General features: G+C 39.3%; 1 protein-coding gene and 1 pseudogene across 1 annotated transcript in view; both read left to right on the top strand.

The window, feature by feature from the left end:
• HS6ST3 (heparan sulfate 6-O-sulfotransferase 3) overlaps positions 1-20,370 on the top strand; it is a 776,425-nt gene that overhangs the window by 485,278 nt on the left and 270,777 nt on the right. The window lies entirely within an intron of this gene.
• Positions 7,857-9,302, top strand: LOC105739777 (annotated as a pseudogene).

The raw sequence follows: 20,370 nt of genomic DNA, 5'->3' as shown, positions 1-20,370 counted from the left end.
CTGTGAAGTACTATTGTACTGTGAAGTACCTCATAGAGGTAAAGTATTGTGTCTGTGAAGTAAGAACTGGATGCTGTAAAATAGAACAGTCGAGGAAAAAGAAAGAATTCTTTGGATTTAAATATATGCTACTTGAAAAAAAAAGTTTCAATGGAATGGGAGAGAAAATTAAAGAAATTTCCCAGAAAAAAAGACAAAGGATAATAGGAGGACAAAATTAATAATATTAGAGAATCAATACAGAAAGCTAACATTCGGTTGATAGAAGTTGCAGAGAGAATAGAGAGACTGAAAGACAATGATCAAATAAACTAATAATTTTTTTAGAACTGAAGGAATGCACCTCCTTTGAAAAGACTATGAATGAAAACCTTGCAGAAAGAGGTAACATTATTTTCAACTTCGAATTCTTTCAGCTTCTCTTTTCCTGGGAAAAAGACCCAGAAAAGCTCTTTTTCAAGCAAAAGAGTAAACATAAGACATTTTGTTCAGGACTCAAATATTTGACTCTAGTAAAAACTCTTTAAAAAAAGCTATTAAAGGATATTCTTCGGTAAAGAAGGTTATTCTTGAAAGAGGAAAACATAAAACCAAAGAAAAGAGCCAGCACTGGGAAAGAGCAACAGGAAGACCCAATATGACAACTGGGTAATTTATTAACTCTTGTAAGAGACAAAGTTGAACCAAAAAACTAGACATAATTGTAGGCTAGTACTTAGCTGTAGTGTAAACAATAGTCATAATAATGTAAACACTGATCATTCCTAAGCCAAATTTATTACAAACCATATTGAGAAGATGGGGAAGGAAAGTGTTGTGGCTGAGTTAAAGGTTCAACCACAAGCATGTCAAAAGCTGATCAATTAAAAAATAACATTATAAACATATCATTTGGAAATGTAGGAACAAATAACAGAGGAAATGACTTAAATATATCCAATTTTTCTTTTGGAATTAAGGGTTTCAGAAAAAAACAGGAATTTCTCATCAAAGGGCTCTCTAATTTTACAAACCGGAATAACTATGTTCCATAAGCAAAAACTTGGAAAGACTGAAAAAATGTACATATAGTTTATTGGAGGTATAGATAGATGGATATTTCCTATTAATGATACCATTGTTTAGTATCGCTTTCCATTTTCTCTTTTTTCTTTTATGCTTCTTTTATCTTCTTTCTTCTTTTCTTCTTCTCTTTTTTCTTCTTCTTCACCTACAGTTCTTCCTCCTCCCCACACCCACAAGTCTTACATTAAAAATCCCACTAAGTACTGAGCAAAAATTGTATTTCAGATTTATTTTTTAAAAACCCACTCATAATCACATCACTGTAACATTCCAGAGCTTTAAGCATAAATAGAAAATAATGAGTTACCAGAGACAGGGTGGTAGAGGTAGGAGGAGACCACTTTTCTGAAGGTGTGCAAACTTGATTGGCATCAAACTTTCCATCAGCAACATTGGACACAAAAATAATATGAAAATATCTGCGGGGAAGTAACTTTAGCTAAAAATTCTATATGCATCACTCTATTATATAATGAGTAATGATAAAATACAGGCATTTCTAGGTATTGGAGGATCAGAAAATTTTTTACACACACACCCTCTTTAAAAGAACTGTCATCTTAAGATACAAAAACACAAATCATTAGGGGAAAGATTGTTAACAAATCTGACTCCATAAAAATAGAAAACATGATAAAAGTCACTAAAAATAAAGCTGGAAGAATATATTTGGGACATGTTTCATGAATACATACATAACATCTAACATATGAAACATTTATAAAGTCAATATGAAATAGAAAATATACCAACAAAAAAATGAGCAACCAGAACAAATGATCATTTTTTCCAAAGTGGAAAGGCTTATCATGGCCTACAAACAGGTAAGAAATTGTCAGAGCTTAATCTAATTGGGAGTCAGGGAAATGCATAAGAAAAGATGGGACGCCATTTCTCACCCACCAGATCGGTGAAAGTTAGAATTTCTTAGATCATGTAATTATGGGCATATAGTGCAACAAGAACTTTCATATACAGCTGCTGGGAATTTGTATAGCCATTTTGGAAAGTAATTTGGCAGCATTTATGAAAATGAAAAACGTGCATGTCTTATGACCTCGGAGTTCCACTACCAGGTCTCCAACACAAACTGCTACCCATAAGCTCAGTAGAGATGTACATGGGTATTCATTACAGCATTGTTAGAAGTATGAAAGATAGTGACATGGTTAGATATTCTGTGATATAGTCATATTTCAGTGTATTCAGCAAATACCATCATTTGGCTCTCTGAATCTTTTTTTGAGACGGAGTCTTGCTCTGTCACCCAGGCTGGAGTGCAATGGCACAATCTCAGCTCACTGCAACCTCTGCCTCCTGGGTTCAAGCGATTATCCTTCCACAGCCTTCTGAGTAACTGAGATTACAGGCATGCACCAGCACGGCAGGCTAATTTTTGTATTTTTAGTAGAGACAGGGTTTCACCATGTTGGTCAGGCTGGTCCTGACCTCGTGATCTGCCCGCCTCGGCCTCCCAGAGTGCTGGGATTACAGGCATGAGCCACCACGCCTGGCTGGCTCTCTGAATCTTTACATTCAAGTGTCTGTATATTATTATTTCAATTTCATCACATATTTCATTTTCATACCATAATGAACATAATGAAATAGTTTCTCATCTGTTCTCATTTAGAGAACAGATCATGTCTGAGAACACAGGGTTTGGGAATGGATTATACATACCATATGCCATATATTTTAATCTATAGTTGCTATGATCATGTTTTGGTGGTATACTCTGTTTGTCCTGCTGAAAATTTTATTCCGGACATATCAAATAACACTTGGTTGCAATCCACTGCAATCTTAAGTGAATAAGCTAAGTGTGGCCTGTGATAACAAATTCTTTTCCAAAATCATCCGTAAGTGTGGAATTTATAAGCATGGAATTTTTTCTGTTGCCTGAGTGGGAATGAGGTAACACTGTCTAACCATATCTGAGATTCAGCTAGGACTTGGTTATCTTCATGGAAAGAATGTTTCTGTGTTGCTTTATGGCTTTAAAACAGATATACTTTGTTTTCTGAACTAATTATGATCTCATAGTGAAAAACTGAATGCATTTTACTTTATTCTTCTTTTCATTGTGTCACTAATAGTTCCTGGCATCATACCGGGCTTCTCCTAGACATTCAATAGCTACTTGCCAAATTACCCTGATAATGTGACAGAAAGAAGTTACTGGCCTGAGCTCTTGGCTGTTAACTTCAAGTAGAATGACACCTTCACAGGAAATGTGACACTGTGGGTCTGGTCCTGATATTCTCCATTGTATCCTTGGAATTAGGCCAGCCACCTTGCCGTAAGTCTGAAAAGGAGACTGACGCCAAGGATAGCAGAGCAGAGAGATGCAAAGAGCCTGGGTCCTTAGTACTATCACTGATCCAGCCCTCAGCCCATGTATTCTGTCCGTATCCTATTATATGGGAAAATACTTTCCCATGAGGTTAATTCTATTACTTGAGGCTGGAAGGATAACAACTGGTGAAAATGAAAAGAAAAATACTGACTTGCAGTTATTAAATAGTTAAAAATTGAAAATCTTTTTTTTCATAACACCCACATTTTCCTCTGAGTAAGTGGTAAGATCTGGGAAAACAAATAAACCTCAGAAATAGAAATGGTTGAATACTCTAGCTGAAAGGAAATAAGGACCAATTTGTCTAGCCCATTTATTTAAATAGGGAATGTGGTGTGCAGAGAAATGTAAACCCTGCTCAGGGTCACTCAGCAAGTTTGGGGCATTTCAATATTAGATCTCAGGGCTGTGTTGGCCACTTCATACTGTCTCTCTACGGGGTTGTCAAAAAGAGTATTAAATGGAAAGAGGAGACTGAGACCTCAACAAAACAGCTACCATTTCTGTGTGTTCATCAATGCCTGCTCACCTAAAACTTCACAGGATCCTTTAAAATTGCATCATTAACTTGAAGGGATGTATAAAACTGAGACATTATTATTTTATGTTTCATTTTATAGGAATATACAATGTCAACACTTCCAGTGTTGTTTATAAATAATTAATAATTATAGGCACATTAGGGAGTTAAGGATTTTTTAAGCGATAAATGTGTCTGGTTTGGTTTATATCCTTTCTGATTAATGCACAACCTATGATACTTGTTCATTTCATCCTGATTTAATTGTGAAATGTTATAGTCTTAATTTGGGGCCTACATTTTTATACCATACAGTTTCTTTGCTCATACCTCTTTGCCAACTTAATGTTTAATATCATTTGTATTCCCACACCTCTGAATATTAAGCCACAGAAAGATTTTTTGGTAATATAACGTATAGCTTCCATCAGAAGTGCTGGTGGAATTAATATCCCAGATTAATGCAACATTGAAATCTAAGTGTGTTGCACATTAAAAGGATAAACAAAGCTGCAGGCACTCTGGTTTGCAGCCTAAATTAGAGGTCAGGAGGTTGAGACTTTGGGTCTACACATGATGTTAAAAGAGTTTTCATCATCACTGGCCATCAGAGAAATGAAAATCAAAACCACAGTGAGATACCATCTCACACCAGTTTGAATGGCCATCATTAAAAAGTCAGGAAACAACAGGTGCTGGAGAGGATGTGGAGAAATAGGAACACTTTTACACTGTTGGTGGGACTGTAAACTAGTTCAACCATTGTGGAAGTCAGTGTGGCGATTCCTCAGGGATCTAGAACTAGAAATACCATTTGACCCAGCCACCCCATTACTGGGTGTATACCCAAAGGACTATAAATCATGCTGCTATAAAGACACATGCACACGTATGTTTATTGTGGCACTATTCACAATAGCAAAGAGTTGGAACCAACCCAAATGTCCAACAACGATAGACTGGATTAAGAAAATGTGGCACATATACACCATGGAATACTATGCAGCCATAAAAAATGATGAGTTCATGTCCTTTGTAGGGACATGGATGAAACTGGAAACCATCATTCTCAGTAAACTATCGCAAGGACAAAAAACCAAATACCGCATGTTCTCACTCATAGGTGGGAACAATGAGAACTCATGGACACAGGAAGGGGAACATCACACTCCGGGGACTGTTGTGGGGTGGGGGAGGGAGGAGGGACAGCATTAGGAGATATACCTAATGCTAAATGACGAGTTAATGGGTGCAGCAAACCAACATGGCACATGGATACATATGTAACAAACCTGCACACTGTGCACATGTACCCTAAATCCTAAAGTATAATAATAAAAATTAAAAAAAAGAGTTTTCGTCATACACAAATCTATGCACCCCTTGCCTCCTGGCTGTCCGTTGGCCACTCCCACTGTGGTTCATTCTAGAAGCATTTATAGAACACCTACTTAATACCCAATGCGGGGCAAGATGTGGAAAGCATGTTGGCAGGGGTAAAAAGTAAAGTACAGGTGACCAAAGAGTAGCAGAAATATGACAAGGAATAACACAGTGACTCTGCCCATGAGGAATGTATAGTCTAATGCATGAACTAGCTCGTCAAGTAATTATGACACATTATGATAAGTACTATAGTAATGGTTTGACCAAAGTACTATTGAATATAGAGGAGGGTACGGTTGCTTGAGGCTTCTCTGAGGATATAACATGTAAGCTGGATCTTTAAATATGAACAGAATTCTGTGTGTAGACGAGAGAAGGAAGGATGGGAGTGTTTTGGGCCAGAAAAGATTATTCATAGTGGTAATAATGTTAAGAAAGTTATTGGTGAAGCATCTGTGAGAATGTAGTTCAGGAGGTCTAGGGTAGAGATGTGCATGGTGGGAAATTAAGCTCAAAAATCTAGATGATAAAAGACCGATGGAACAATTCAATGAATGTTCACTTACTCTGTTCACTGCATGATTTATAGTTAAAGGCTTCTTTCTTCCTCTCCAGGCATGTTGGTCAACTCTTCTTGTTGATCAGTTATTTGTTGGTCTGTTCATGGTAATCTGCTATGTATGGCCAGGCCATCCTTCATGTGCATGCAAATCAGTGGAACAGGTTAGCTTTTCATCATATAGAAAGGATAAAAGGCCACATTTCACGGCTAGGTAACTTCAAACTGAGCCCTATTTAAGATTGCATCTATGTCAATATAAATAAGGTCAATGATAAACAATATCAGCAAGCAAACAGCAATAAAATAAGGTGAAATGGACTCTATTATTGAGCAATAAATGCATGTTTATCTGTGTCAGGTTCCTCTTTATTAATAAGTTAACAGCATAAAGACTTTTCCTTATCATGCATATGTTTCTCTATATAACAAATTAGTCTCCAAGATTCTTTTGCTATCCTTGCCAAAGCTAGTCTTGCAGTAATTGTTGCTTGAGAAGAGAAGATTACCCATGAGTCTAGGTCTTAGTCATGTTAATTGTAGATAAGGAGCTATCATTTTTCCTTGACATTAGAATGGCTTAGGGATAGTTGACTCAGTTTCCTTTCCAAATTAAACCTAGTGTTTAGGAAAAAGAGTCAAAGATAGTCTATATATTTGTACCTATCTCATAACAAGAAGGATTCACATGTACTGATCCATGAAATGCTGAAAACAACACACTGAAGGGCAATCCCAAGTTCCTGAAACCCAGCAAGTTTAAGTCCCCATTGCACATATGTGTACCATGCACCGTGTGCTTTAAGGTCAGAGTACATGTAAAGTCATAGAAATAGAGACCTTGGCAATGCAAAATGACATTAGAGCTCATCTAGCCTAAGCCAGAAGACTGTGCTCCATCCTAGAAAGCCTTGTAGAGGAGTGGAAGGGTACACAGCAGAGAATCAGAAGACCTGGGTTCTAGGCTCAAGAATTTAATTTCTGCTATTAATAGATCGTGGGCATGTCCCTTAACCTCTACTTGTCCTCACCGCAGAGAGATATGTTGGGACACAAACTAGAAAATATTTATGGACTCTCTGTGAGTAGTGAAAATGAATTATTATTATTATCATTATCACTGCTTATAGTAGGAAGAGCATTATTGCTATGAGACTTTCTGATCATTTAAGTAGAACTAGACTATATTTTACCTCTCTACTCTCTGGAGAGAAAAGTTTGGCATGCCAAGTTTGAAATAAATGAGATTCAATAGCACGTTTTTAATTTGCTAAAATATTTTCAAATGCTTTCCAATGCCATTTGCATATAAACAATTTGCTAATTACAGATAAATTATTCAGTTATTAAAATAGGCCCTACAGTATATAGATCTGGCAGTATTTTAGTGGTTGCTTTTTCTTGTATTACTTCAAAATAATTGATTTGTATTCCTTCAAATGTATTTTATTGTAGACTTTTTTTTTTGCCAATTCACTTGTCCTTACTTCATACTCCATTCCTCCCGAATATTCTGAATCAATAAATCTTTAATGAACTAGTTCATCTAATGCTTCAAACAACTTTTAACTCTAAAGCCTAAACTGTTGGTGCTGCCTGGGTCTCTGCCTGCAATGCGCTATTGCATTCAAGACACAAGGGCAATATTCTAACACAGTGACTGTTCATCTTCCAAGATGCATATTGGAAAAGTGTCCCAGTGAAATATACCTTATCCATTCGAATTGCAAGAAGCAATGATAGGCACATTGTATAACACTGAATAATCCCCAAATCATTCATGTACATCAGACTTCAGAGTATGGTGTTTGCATTTATATTTCATATGATAGTTATCCTATTCAATGAACAATTCATTTTCAATGTTATAATGAATCCTCACCCTAATTCAAGGACATGGTGCAGAGAAAAGAACTTAGACTAAGTGGATTCTAATCCCGTTTCTACTAACGACTAGATGTGTAACATTGAGCAAGCTGCCTCACCTCTCTGGACCTACTTTGCTAGTAGACATTAAGTTCAGGTTAAAAATAAGAATGTCTTAGAGTTCTTTTCTTATTTCTCTTTCCTGTGCGATATCTCCCTGTCTACTCTTAATGAAAATCGTGTTTTATATTTCTGACTAAAGTACCTTTTATTTTTTTCTTTTAACTTTAATTTTAGATTAAGAGGTACATATGCCTTTTTATGCTCTCTCAAAACTTTTGGGCCTGTGGGCCTACTTTTCTCAGGAGCCCACAGCCAGATGCATGGCTCCATGAAGCAGAAAGCGGAAGCAGAGCATGAGAGGTCCTGTCCCTGCAAGAGCATCTGGGCCAAGAGAAAAGATGCAGGAAGAAGGAATGGAATTGGAAGGAAGAAGTCTCATTTCAGAAACAAAATAGCTCCCCTCCTCTGTTGTAGCTGTTCCTCTGGCAATACAAACTTTCTGATTTCAGGGTCTGCAGCATTCTAGAACTCGAGCACCCAATCAGGATAGGAAAAATACATCCTCCAGTGGAGCCCAAGTTGGCAGCAGGCTGTTGGGGGAGCAAGAAGCCCAAATTATCTGGAAGTGAAACATACAGTCATGAGAACGAGTCCACAGCCTTCCCTGGCCCTAGGTCAGGACCTCTTCAAAATTGCCAGCATGTCGACAGCAGCAGCAGATAGGAGAGTGTGTTGGACTTAACTGTGGGACCTGGAAGCTCTCGCATCACATGAATGAATCCAGCATCAGGAGCACTGAGCCCTCTCCCCGAGTCTAATGGAATGGCAGCTCCACAAAGAATCTGGAGGTGACTGCACAGATGTGCTGCTACTGCTTTACTGAACTCTACTGTCAGCTCTATGGCTTTCCACAGCCACAACTTCCTAGATTCACCAATGACCCCTGTCCGCTCTTTGTGACATGGAAGACAGGGAGGGACAAGTGGCTTTATGGCTGCATTGGGACCTTCTCAGCCATGAATCTTTATTCAGGACTCAGGGAATGCATGTTAGCCATTGCATTTAAGGACAGCTGATTTCCCCTCCATTCTGAGAGGAGCTGCCTAAGCTTTTCTGCTCTGTCTCCCTCCATACTAACCTTGAGGATGCTAGTGATTACCTGGACTGGGAGATAGGGGTCCATGGGATTTAAATTGAATTCATTAATGAAAAAGGCATCAAACGTACAGCCTCATTTTCACCTGAGGTTGCTAAGGAACAAAACTGGAGTCAGATCCAAACAATAGAGTCCTTGCTCAGGAAAGGTAGCTTTAAGGATCAATTACCAGCGAATTTGGAAAAATGGTCAAACTCACCAGGTACTAAAGTGAGAAGGTGACAATCAGTTTTGCAGAGTATATTGCTTCTTGACAGCACTGTTTCCAGAACCATACCCTTCATGCCCCACCCCCTACAATCATTACTCCTGGCACATGGCTGCATGACCAGTCCCACATCCCTGTGGGCACCAATGGCTGTGACATCACTGGAACAGGTGCCTCCTCTTCCTGGTCCAGTTACTTCTATTACGGCACCATTTTCAGCTTCTATTGCCAAGTCTGCCTCCCCTTAACTGAGGGGTGGTAGGTTACACTGAATGAAACAGAACTTGAGGGGCCCAAGCCTTATCTCAGCCTTCCCTCCGTATGAGGTTCTGGTGGACTGGGGCTCCTCCCTGACTAGTGGGAATTACTGTGTGGGTTCAGAAGAGCCTTGTCTGGTATTCGCCACCTGGGTTTGGCCATTCTCTGAAGCTGGAATTGATGATCGACGAAGGTTGAACACACCCCTGCAGCTGCCCCAGATCAAGTAGGTGTATTCCCCTGGTAGTCTGGGCAATGGAGACCAACAAGAAACAGTTTTAGGTTGTTTCAAATTCCTGTTTTTAGACTTCCAGTTTATTGCATACCAGGAATTGAATACAACCCTGATGATACGTAAGTGGATGCCACATCAGGGTTGGATGTGGGGATTACAAGTTATTCAAGGCTTCTGGACAGAGACCCCCATCAAGATCAGAAGCCTTTTGGATGGCGTTGCAGATCTCATTGCTTGGCAAGCCATAGATATTTTCGTTTTCATCCCACTCTCAGTTGGGTTTTTTGGCACTCTTCCTCCACCGAGCCTCCGGATTACTGAACAGACCTCCGTGGTGTAGCCTGCTGAAGAATGGAATGAAGACACCCATGGGAAGGTGTGATGTCACCACTGCACACAGGTGTGAAAGGAGAGGCCTCCTCCCTACCACTCGTCTACCTCGCTCCCCTACTGGTAACAGTGACTATAGTTGGACCTATGTTCTCAGAAACACAGATGAGCAAACAAGCAGTTGAGTTAGGCTTTAGGAGGACACATCATAGGAGAGAATGCAGGGTCTCTGAGCTGGTTTTCTTTTCAGGCAGACATCCTGAGGGACCAGGAAGCAGGGGAGTCCTTTTTTCTAGTTTGCCTGTAGAAGTAGGAAGACTATTGATGTTCCAGTCCTTTCAGGACTTTACAACATAGCTGTGTAATTTCACAAGGCAGATCTTTAGCTTGCCTAACAGGTTTGGAATCTTCACCCCACCAGGGCAAATTTCCAAATAGCTTGTTTTAATCTAGGCCATTCCAACTTTCATATGACGTATTTCCCCTTTTTATTGTTGCTGATTTCCATATTTCTGTCAGCAAGTTTTCTTCTCCCCTTGCTTGGTCTTCATTTGTTTGGTGACAAAGTTCATAGAACTAGGGAACTTGGAAGATGCTTTGAAAACATTGTCACAAAGGCACTGCTAAATGATGCACAGAAGAAGTGGCCAGTGGGAAGAAGGGATCCCAAGGACCTGACACTGGTTTTCAACAACATCTCAAAAAACTCATCAAGTGGATTGGTTGCCACGCCAGTGAACACAATGTTTTGATTTAATTATTTTTAAAAGTTGATGTGGTGATGGGGTGGCTTCCTGAAATGGGCAGATATTCAAGTCAGAAGAGCTTTTGCATTTTCTCCTGCCAGGAATGGGGGAGAGGGAGTGGGGGCACATATGAAAAAGAACACGTGTAGTGTTCTAGGCATTGCTGTCAAGTTTCTGGAAAGGAATGGGCGAGGGTGTGTTGATTTGCTTGGCACTGTCCTGTGCTGCTCAAGAGGACCTGGGATGTGCAAGAGAAATGTGGTGACATGGTGCCCAGGCCACAGCCCCCTCACTGCTGTACTGGGTTCCCGCAGCCTGCCACGTTTCCCTTGACAATGTAAATGAAGATGGAAGGATTGTTTTTATGACTTCCTGCTGGTGAGAATAAATGTCTTGTTAAAAACAGATGGGGCAACAGTTACTCTTAGGTGTCATGGACTGATGTCAGGGTGATCAGCTCTGGACTAAGCCACCCACCTCCAATTTGAAGAATTATATAGGGCTGCACTCATTACTGTGCAAGTGTTCTAGGTCAAAAGTTGTGTTTAATTTCAAAGAATAAAGAAAGCAAAAAAATAGTGCTAAACTTTCACCCTTGAGCATGCACACTTAGTGATATTGGCCACGCAAGAATTTACAGTGCCATGCTCCTTAAGCTGATTTTTTTCTTGTAGAATTGTTGGGCCAGGTGCAGTGGCTCATGCCTGTAATCCCAGCACTTTGGGAGGCCAAGGCAGGCAGATCACCTGAGGTCAGGAGTTGGAGACCAGCCTGGCCAACATTGTGACACTCCCATCTCTACTAAAAATATAAAAAATTAGCCAGGCATGGTGACATGCGCCTGTAATCCCAGCTACTCAGGAGCCTGAGGCAGGAGAATCGCTTGAACCCAGGAGGCAAAGGTTGCAGTGAGCTGAGATCATGCCACTGCACTCCAGTCTGGGCAACAGAGTGAGACTCCGTCTCAAAAAAAAAAATGTTGCTCTATTTGCTCCATTTATCTTCCCCAATGTATAGATATTTTTCTTTTATTTGTTTTCTTATTATAGTTTAAGTTCTGGGATACATGTGCAGAACATGCAGGTTTGTTACATAGATATACAAATGCCGTGGTGGTTTGCTGCACCCATCAACCCGTCACCTACATTAGGTATTTCTCCTAATGCTATCTTTCCCCTAGCCCCCCACCCCTGAGAGGCTCCGGTGTGTGATGTTCTCCTCCCTGTGTCCATGTGTTCCCATTATTCAACTCCCACTTATGAGTGAGAACATACAGTGTTTGGTTTTCTGTTCCTGTGTTAGATTGCTGAGAATGATGGCTTGCAGCTTCATCCATGTCCCTGCAAAGGACATGAACTCATCCTTTTTATGGCTGCAGAGTATTCCATGGTGTATATGTGCCACATTTTCTTTATCCAGTCTGTCCTTGATGGGGATTTGGGTTGGTTCCAACTCTTTGCTATTGTGAATAGTGCTGCAATAAACATAAGTGTGCATGTGTCTTTATAGTCAAATGATTTATAATCCTTTGGATATATATACCCAGCAATGGGATTGCTGGGTCAAATGCTATTTTTGGTTCTAGATCCTTGAGGAATCACCTATCCATCTGACAAAGGGCTAATATCCAGTATCTACAAGGAACTTAAACAAATTTACATGAAAAAAAAAACTCCATCAAAACGTGGGCAAGGGATATGAACAGACACTTCTCAAAAGAAGACATTTGTGCGGCCAACAAACATGAAAAAAAGCTCATTGTCACTGGTCATTAGAGAAATGCAAATCAAAACCACAGTGAGATACCATTTCATGCCAGTTAGAATGGCGATCATTAAAAAGTCATGAAATAACAGATGCTGGAGAGGATTTGGAGAAATAAGAACGCTTTTACACTGTTGGTGGGAGAGTAAATTAGTTCAACCTTTGTGGAAGACTGTATAGATCTCTTTTATTTCATTTTATTAACCATGGAGTAGGATACCTAGCATTTAAGAAAACGAATAGAAAATTTAAAATGCCAAGTGGTGGTGAGAGAAATTCAGTGCCCAAGAATCGGGCTGGTTAAGTGCAGCACCACACCGAGGTGGACTCTGGTTTTTGGAGTGAAGAAGCCTTCCTCCCTGCACATTCCCTCATCCTCCCACACAAGTCCAGCAATGGAAATGCTTCATTTCCTCTTGCCTTGTCAAGAGGACTCAGGAGTAAACCAAGGAAAACTATTTGGCTCCATGAGGAATGAGCACTGTCAGTATCCATCCTGAACGGGGCCTAGTCAGGAAGCAGTCTGGAAGTGTATGGTCAAGGTTGCCTCATAAAAATGTGTGGCTGGTGGGTCTCAGAAAAAAATGCCAAGTCTGGGTCATCCACCTGGCAGTTTTCCATGCAGAGATGAAGCTCCGAGCTGAAGCTGAGTTGCCTTCCACACACTTGACGAAGGCACTGATGAGGGTGCCCACTACCCTCAGTGTGAGTGGTGGGTTTAAAGAAAAGGGAATGTTTTCTGCTGTTTCCTTTGTCCTTGAGTTGCTCAAGCTGAAGAGGAGGTAGCCACTGTTTTCTTTTATTTATTTATTTATTAGACAGGGTCTCACTCTGTCACCTAGGCTGTAGTGCAATGGTGTGATCTCAGCTCACTGCAACCTTTGCTTTCCGGGTTCAAGTGATTCTCCCACCTCAGCCTCCCAGGTAGCTGGGATTACAGGCACACGTCACCATGCCTGGCTAATTTTTTTGTTTTTAGTAGAGATGGCGTTTCACTATGTTGGCCAGGCTAGTCTTGAATTCCTCACCTCAAGTCATGAGCCACCGGGCCTGGCCAGTAGCCACTGTTTTCAAGGAACTAGCCCAAATTCTCTGGCTTGGTTTGGAGTTTGTTTCATCCCTAGCTATGAGTGCCTTTTGGTCTAGAAACTTGGCATGTCTCATAATAACCCACAGCTAGGACATTCTCTGTAATTATGAATTGTCCTTGTTTTACATTAAAAGAGTATGTCTTTGATTGCTAGAGTTTGCACGATTAAATTATTTCCACTGTGAGATTCTTAAATTTTTTGCTTCATCATATTAAAACAACTCATATTAGAGGCCCTTTCAACATGAAAGCTTTGTAGGTGAGATAGTATATATGTATTTTACTGTTTATAATAAAAACCATTAATACAAATAAGTCCTGGGTTTTAATTTTAATATTTTGTACAAGATCTGTTTTCCATGATGTGTTGACAGCTATAATTTCACTGACTGTTGATGTTATTTTCTATAGGGATTCTGGAGCCTAGGGCGCTATGTGGTTTTTTTCATTTTCACTTTTAATACCCTGAAGCAAGAGACTATATGACCTTCAGTGCAAAGACTTCAGACCAATTCCTTGTATTACACTTGGTTGCCTCTTAGCTATATAACTCCTGAGTGCAAATCAACAAACTCTTTAGTGAAGTATTGTAGAGAATAAATCATAATGGACTAAAAAAAAAAAAAAACTTTTTAGATCCTGGAGGACTGTGAAGCTGCCACACCAGTCCATGGATTGCCTACTTACACAAAAGAAAAATAAACTTCCGTTGTGTTAAAAAAAAAAAAAAATGTTTGTAGAATTGGTAGAATATTTGGCTTAGCCTTTCATTTAAACAAGAAAAGAAGTCAACAAGCCAATGCTAAGCAAGATATCATCAGGGCAAAAACATCAGTTGAGCTCATTCAAGAAATACCATTATTTTTTTCTACCCAGGAAGCCTAAGTTCTAGCCCTTTCTCTGCCACAGACAAATTAAGTGACCTTGAGTGAGTCACTGTTTAGAGTTGCCTTGGTGGTATTTCTAGAGTGACAGAGGTCATGGATACTCACTGTGATCCCCTGTGAGTGCTACTGGTATGATATGGTATGATTCTATGCAAATGATCTGACAAAAGGAAGTCATGTGCTGGATAATGAACAATATAATCTCCCTCTTAGATAATTGAATGCTGCTATCTTATATTTGAGTTGATAATTAATTTTCTCTGTTTAGAGATTTTTCACATTTTCTTCAACTTTATTTACTATATAATACCTTAATATATAAACTAATCAGTAACTGGTATCCTTATATAAATATTTTTCTCCAAAATCCCTCTAAACTGCCTTCTAAGAGTCAATTTGACTGAGGAATATTTTTTTCTTATTCATTAATGAATAAGCATCTTCCAGGACCCCATCCAGACATATATATAAATATATATATATTTATGAAGAATGTAATCCATACTCAGCTTTCAGTTTCACATAGCATATTAACATGAGCCTTTCCTAAAAGATTTCTGTATAACATTATCATTTTCACCTTCACTAACCAACTCTGTAATGGAACCAGCTAAGTCACGTATGTTTGCTACTTTGGTCAACGCTTTGATTTTTTTTTTTTTGCAAAATAGTTGTACATTATAGATGAGTTCTCAGCAGTAAGCCCATTTAAAATTTTTTATGCCTCATGATCCTGACAACACATCAAGAGGAGCTGATTTAGGAAAACACAGATTGTTTGCTAATCCCTACCGTGAGTGACTTTCTTACTAATTATTTTTTGACTTTGAACCTTTTAAAAATTTTCTTTGAAGGTAATTATTGTGTGGAAAGATTTTTTTGATTAAGCAAATATTGACTTTAGAACCTCTCTTTAAATCATATTCTTTTTTAAGGTGCATGACGAAAATAAATTACTTAAAATATTGTTTTCTATGTACTCATTTATGTAGATTTTCCTATTTACTTACATAGAAGATTTTTCTTAGAATTCAGGCTTCTCATCTATTCCCTTATGTTTTAATAGATACATACAAACCCACAGAATGCTTTATTTCTTTATTTCAAGACTTTAACATTTAAATAATCAGCCTCCTAAAATGATCGAAAATTGGATCTCTGAGTTTTAATAATCTCATAAGAAGTAAGAACAAAATAATGGAAGTTTTAGTTTTTATTGGTGATAGAATCAAATTTATCTGTAGAATAAAATGAGATAAAATGGTTTAATAGAGGTGCTTTATCAAATTACTTTAAACAGAAACGTTAAAAGAACTTGCTTAATTTCTATTTCTTACATGCTTTTTTTGATTAGTTGATTACAGGGAAAATTACAAGTTTCAAACCATACTAGTATACCATTTGAAAAAGGAATAAATTCAAGCCCATTTTTCTCTTTGTATGCTGAATATATTGCAGAATAGTCATTTCATGCAACAACTACTTTTTTTTTGAGACAGAGTCTCACTCTGTCTCCCAGGCTGGAGTGCAATGGCGTGATCTTGGCTCACTGCAACCTCTGCCTCCTGGGTTCAAGCGATTCTCCTGCCTCAGCCTGCAGAGTAGCTGAGACTACAGGTGCATGTCACCACGCCTGGCTAATTTTTTGTATTTTTTTTAGTAGAGACAGGGTTTCACCATGTTAGCCAGCTTGGTCTCGATCTCCTGGCCTTATGATCTGCCTGCCTTGGCCTCCCAAAGCTCTGGGATTACAGGTATGAGCCACCGCGCCTGGCCAACAACTGCTTTTTGAGTCCTTTTTTGGTTGATAAGCACTGCTGGAAGAAGTAGCACCAGACAGCTTTTGTCCTCAGGAAGCTGAGACAGTAGTCTTGGTGAGATAAGTACCCAACAACACCTACAGAATGTATGCATGTTAGCTTTCAAAAAGCAAAACAAGGTAATGAACAATGTTGGTACAAAAGAAATTTTAGAAAGTAAGTCAAAATAATCTGGATTGAGAAAGAGGAAATATGGATTCATGTACTCATGGCTACTGGAGGTGTGGGAAAAAAGACCAAGCCAAGGGGAGCAGGGAAAAAAAGGAGCTTGTTGAGGATATAGACTTCACTGAGAGTTTGTACTGAGGTGGGGAACAGGAAAGTTCTAGAGATCTCCAATGCTGGCTGGGAAGGCATTTGAGTGGAATCCAATTCTAGTCATAATACCAGATTCCAGCCAAGACACCTAAGCAAGTGAGGACTTGTACAATCTGTCTAAAGAGAACATTTTCTATTCAACTCCAGCTGTTGTAGCCATGAACAAATGCAGATCTGGTGTGTCTAGATCTTCAGATTTTTCAAGGCATCCAGACACATAGATTTTAAAGAAAATGCTCTTCATTTTAAACATTGACTCCTTTTTAAAAACCACTGCATGAGCCAAATTAAAGATGTCTGCTGTCATGATACAGCCTAACAAATACCGGTTTGCAATTCTGCACAATCTTGAGAACCACCAGAAGCTTTAAACATGAGAATGACATAATGCTAACAGAATTAGAGAGAGGATCTTGGTAATCATGTGAGAAATTAGCAGGAATCACATCTACACAAAAGTGGATCTGTGGAAGCTAGGTCTGACGGTATAATTTAAAAGTAATTTCCAAAGAAGTGACAGAATTTGCAAAGTTTATTAGTTCACATATGAAAATAAAATTCATGGAAAGAAGCCTATCCCAAGATCTTGGACTTGAGATTCCAGGAAGATGAAGACAGAAAATGGAAAGTTGAGGACTTACGGGACAATGAGAACCATTTCTTAAATATGTTCCAGTTTTCATGGAGATACTGGAGGGATATCCTGAAGCAAGTTGGAGATTTTGAACTGATGAGTAGGAGAAGTAAATTTCAGAATTGATTAGGTACTTATCTGATCTCATGTATAAATAATATATATTTGTACATATTTCCTCTTCTACATATAGAAATCATTTATCTTTCATATTTGAACTTGGGCAATGTAGCAGATCAGCTCATTTTCCAAATATGTTCCATCCTCTATTTACATATGCATATATTTGTCCATTCATGCATGCATAGTGTTGCCAGATTTTGTAAATAAGATGCAGGAAGCCCAGTTAAATTTTGATTTTAGATAAACTACAAATAATTTTTTTGTATAAATATGTTCCAAATACTGCATGGGATGTTTTATACCAAAAATTATTCGTTGTTCATCTGAAATCAAAATTTAACTAGGATTCTATGTTTTAGCTGGCCACTCCATGCATGAACGCTTCCAGGTCATCATCCTATTTCTCTAGGACCCCAGCCATAGTCTTCTTACTTGCCCCTTTGTTTTCACCTTTGCCCCTCTAACTGCCTTTTTGCATCCAACAGGCAGGGTGATTTTTAAAATTCTATTTATGTCATCTCTTTGCTTAAAACGTTTTAATGGCTTCAATTTCTCTCTTTTTTTTTTTGAGATGGAGTCTTGCTCTGTCACCCAGGCTGATGTGCAATGGCGCCGTCTCGGCTCACTGCAACCTCCACCTCCCAAGTTCGAGCAATTCTCCTGCCTCAGCCTCCTGAATAGCTGAGATTACAGGTGCACGCCACCACGCCTGGCTAACTTTTGTATTTTTAGTAGAGATGGGGTTTCACCATGTTGATCAGGCCGGTCTCAAGCTCCTGACCTCATGATCTGCCCACCTCGGCCTCCCAAAGTGCTGGGATTACAGGTGTGAGCACCCGGCCAATGGCTTCACTTTCTACTAAGAATAAAATTCCAACATCTTACCATGACTTTGATCATCTAGTCCATGCTTTCTGCCCAACCTCATTTTGAATGTGCTTTTCTCCACCACACTGGTTAAGTTTAGCTCCTTTACCCTTCTTAATTTTTTTCAAATCATTCAAACTGGTTTGTACCCTAGGGCTTTTGCACTTGCTATGCTTTTTGCTTGGAATGCTGTTTCTCCAAGATTTTGTTCATATGGCTCTTTATCATCAGTCAAGTCTTAACTCCAATGAGACCTCCTTAGAGAGGCCTCCCCTGATCACTCTTATCTAAAGATGAGTTTCTCAACCTCTACACTATTGAGATTTTGGATTGTCTAATTCTTTTTATTTTTTGAGACGGAGTCTCGCTCTGTCGCGCAGGCTGGAGTGCAGTGGCGCAATCTCGGCTCACTGCAAGCTCCGCCTCCCGGGTTCACGTCATTCTCCTGCCTCAGCCTCTCCGAGTAGCTGGGACTACAGGCGCCCGCCACCACGCCCGGCTAATTTTTTTTTTTGTATTTTTAGTAGAGACAGGGTTTCACCGTGGTCTCGATCTCCTGACCTCGTGATCCGCCCACCTCGGCCTCCCAAAGTGCTGGGATTACAAGCGTGAGCCACCGCGTCCGGCCGTCTAGTTCTTTTTGGTTGGGTGTCCTGTGCATTGTAAGATGCTTAGCATCCCTAGCCTCTGTGAACTAGCTGCCTTATTAGTGACAATTAAAAATGTCTTTAGGTATCACCAAATGGCCTCAGGGACAAAATAATCCCTGGTTGAGAATTGCTAAAGCAAACAGCCCCCTTCCATTTTATTTCTCTTACACTATCATATTTACCAAACTTCACAGTACTTATGACTATCTGCATTCATTCTATTTGCATTTGTTACTTGTTCAACATCTTTTTGTTTGTTTTTGTTTTTTGAGACAGAGTTTCGCTCTTATTGCCCAGGTTGGAGGGCAGTGACACAATCTCGATCTCAGCTCACTGCAACCTTCGCCTCCTGAGTTCAAGAGCTTCTCCTGCCTCACCCTCCCAAAAATTATCTGTGCCACCACCCCCAGCTAATTTTTGTATTTTTAGTAGAGATGGGGTTGCACCATGTTGGCCAGGCTGGTCTCGAACTCCTGACCTCGTAATCCGCCCACCTCAGCCTCCCAAAGTGCTGGGATTACAGGTGTGAGCCACCACACCTGGCCTCAACATCTCTTTTTCTCCCTCACTAGAAGTGAAACTTAATATGTGGAAGATTTGGTCTGTTTTATTCACCAGTCTATCCCAATTTTCTAGGACCATGCCTGGCACATAGAGGTGCTCAATAAACATTTATTGAATGCATGCCAAATAACCTAATATTGACAAGCTAACATGTCCCAGGTACTGTTAGGCTTAAGTGGCATAACAATGAATAAGACATTATCCCTGGTCTTTTGTCTTGGTATCTTACACAGAAGAGCAGCCTTCAGCTCCTGGAGAAATGTAATAAAAATTTCAGGCCCTACAGGCTACTGAAACCTTTTATAAGGTCCAGGAAGCTAACCATGATAGAGTGCATGGGTCAGTCCCATACAACAACGAATTTTTCTGCCCCAGTAAGAACATTGTCCCGGAGAGAAACACTGGCTGAGCCATTGAGGGTTCACTTGCAGAGTTGGGAATATCACCACTGGGCACAGACCACATGGAGGAGAATTGGGGAAGGGAATTTCACAAATGAAATTTAGGGTACTCTTAGCAGAATACAGTCAAATACTTGGAAAAAACAATGCATATCATTTACAATGGGGTAACTGTATCAATGGGAAGTTGCTGAGGACTTTCTTTGAATATGGAGCTTAAATGATTGCCTGGAAAAATATTTATTTAGACCATATTTGTTGTACCATATTACTAATTAATGTATTAACTGTGATTCAATATAATTGCTATTAATGATAACAAATTTCTAGACTATACTTAGTGCTATTATAGAGGACTTTTTTCTTTCTTTTTATAGGGTTTAGTTATATTTTAATGTAAACTTAAAAAAAGTAAAAGTCTGTCATACCTGCTACGAAGTTCACAAATCATAAGTATGCAATTCAATACATTTTAAAAAATTTTTAATTGACAGAAAAATT

Source organism: Nomascus leucogenys, chromosome 5 (assembly GCF_006542625.1).
Source record: "Nomascus leucogenys isolate Asia chromosome 5, Asia_NLE_v1, whole genome shotgun sequence".
Taxonomy (NCBI): Eukaryota; Metazoa; Chordata; class Mammalia; order Primates; family Hylobatidae; genus Nomascus; species Nomascus leucogenys.
Note: the sequence above shows the minus strand (reverse complement) of the source record. Positions and strands in the feature narration are given on the sequence as shown.